This window comes from Mytilus galloprovincialis, chromosome 8, assembly GCF_965363235.1.
Source record: "Mytilus galloprovincialis chromosome 8, xbMytGall1.hap1.1, whole genome shotgun sequence".
Classification (NCBI taxonomy): Eukaryota; Metazoa; Mollusca; class Bivalvia; order Mytilida; family Mytilidae; genus Mytilus; species Mytilus galloprovincialis.
The window spans coordinates 231,523-233,836 of NC_134845.1; the positions used below are offsets into that span (position 1 = coordinate 231,523).

Here is a 2,314-nt window from a genome sequence, read left to right on the forward strand (position 1 = left end):
CGAAGTACAACACAACAGATATACACGTGGTCGGTGTCTCTATCACGAAAAAAAAAATAAATCCCCGTTCCCACTCCCTATTGGTCGGTGTCTCTATCACATCACGAAAAAAAAAAATCCCAGTTCCCATTCCCTATCGTTGTTCTGTATCACGCCATCAGTCCATCATTCCATTTCTCCATACTTACCTCTCCTTCGATGCCTTCTTACCCTTCTTTTTCTTCTTGTCTCCCGTGTCCTGAGCTGTCCTTCCCGTCTGCAAAAATAAAGATACATTTAACCAAGGCATTGATAATGTTCCCCCCTTATATCTTTTATGCGTAGCATTTTCACGGGCTATGCCTGTGGTTTATGGGTAGCATTTTCAGTTTCTTCGGCTGTGTATGTTTTCATCGTGTATAATTTTCTGCCCGATCTTGTGTGTTTTATCGAAGGTCCGACTGACTGAGTTTACTAATTAAAGTACTTACCTCTACCTTACTCCTCTCTATAACCAGCTCCTCCAGATTCCTCTCTCTCTCCGCCCGAGAGGGGACCACACCGCTGCGTCCGGCCACCGGCTCGTCCTGCTGTTGTCCTGCTGCTGCTGCATCCTGAAATTTGATAAGTGAAATTTAAAATAACATTAAGTAACATTTTCACAAAAAAAGAATCATTTTCACGGGAATAATATATTTGTTGCGACTAGTAAGCTAATTTACCTTGTAGGCCTTTCCAAGCTTGTCCAGGACAGCATGACGGCTTTCCACTCGCCGGGACTGGTCGTAGTACCGGTCGGCAGTCGCCACATTGTGCGCCATGTGCTTGGCCAGCTCAATGGCTTCCTCCCGGGTGGCCTCGCTCTCTCTGAGAGTGCTAACCGCCAGCTTCCTGTTCCGACTGGCGGTTAGGGTTGTCTTCTCCATCCCCTCTCCCTCGCAGAATCTATCCCACTCCGTCTGGACCAGCTTACTCATTGCCTGTAATAAAATTCACACTGACATTATGACCTCAACGCATAATACATAATACGACCGATAGCAGACCGCGAAATAAAAACACCGTCATTTACAATGTTCAAACACATAATGTATGTCTTATGTAAATATACGTACCGAGGGCGTAAGGAATTCTCCCTTGCCCGTCAGGAACAAGTAAGGCTGGGGCTTCTCTGGTTGGTTGGCTGGCAGGCTCAGGTGTTTTGCGTACACCTTCAGGAGTCCAAGGAGGGTAGCATCTATCCTGACATGGCAGATCTTGCCGGAGCGCGCCTCCTTGTCCTCGAACACCTGTAAGAGAGGGATTGATGTTAATACGATAGACAGTAATACTTAATCACCTGTAAGAGTGAGATTGATATTAATACGATACACAGTAATATAATTACTCAATACTTAATACCGATAACTTATAATTTATTGTGATTTACCTCGATCTCGACATCAGCACCATTTACTGATGCAGCCGCCAGGACATCCGCCCGCCTCAAGTGGGTTATGTCCCCAGCCCTCTTGGCGTTACTCAAGAGTAACTGGAGACATAAAATGTTCCGGGCGTCCATCTTCTCTGCCCTGGACAGATGCTCTTCTCTCTCTGCCTTCTCTATCACTTTCCTGGCTCTGATGGGTCGTTGTCCTTCCAGGTACTTGGCGATCTGCGCAGGCTCCAGATCCCCAATGTCCTCGCCACCTTGGCGATGAGGACATCCTCCTTCAGGCTCTTGCTCACCGTCTTCATTGTCTTGGCGAGCGTGGTGAGCTGGTCTGTAAGGAGACGCAGATGTCGGAGCCAAGTACCCTTTCCTGCAAGGAACTGCAGGAACCCAGCCAAGCTGTGGAGGTATACCCGCAGGGTAGCAGGCTTCACTCTGAAAAAGAAAAAGAGGAAATAACTGACACTGCATTGAAAGGGAGCGCATGTGTGTTACATAGTAAGTTATCAACAGCATTTGTATATATGCATTTCTTATGCGCAACATTTTCACATGTATACTTACAAGTTTCACGTATGCGTAACATTTTCACATGTATAAGTAACAGTTTCACATGGCGTGCAACATTTCCCCCCAACACAACATAAAGGCTTACAGGGTATGATTGACTTACCTGTCTTCGCGGAGGTGGCGGTTGACCTCACCGTCCACGGTCCCGATCTTCTCCAGATCCAGTAGCGCCTGCTTCGTCAGCCCTGTGGGCAACCAAAACTTCACAGCCGTCAAGTGGCTCTGTGTGGTGGTATCCCACACGCTCTGTCGGTCATCGTCTTTCTGAAAGGGAAAACAACATTTTTCGTCTCTTGTTTAAAGTCCGTACGCTGGCATAAACGTCAAGAAAGA

The 2,314-nt window shown here is 47.0% G+C and overlaps 1 long non-coding RNA gene across 1 annotated transcript; it reads right to left on the reverse strand.

Moving 5' to 3' along the window:
• Positions 1 to 466: 466 nt before the first annotated feature.
• LOC143043054 (uncharacterized) lies at positions 467 to 1,255 on the reverse strand. The gene is made up of 3 exons (XR_012968163.1): positions 1,095 to 1,255; positions 702 to 959; positions 467 to 593 (listed from the first exon to the last, which is right to left on the reverse strand). It is a non-coding gene; the product is annotated as an uncharacterized LOC143043054 (long non-coding RNA).
• Between the last annotated feature and the right edge of the window lie 1,059 nt (positions 1,256 to 2,314).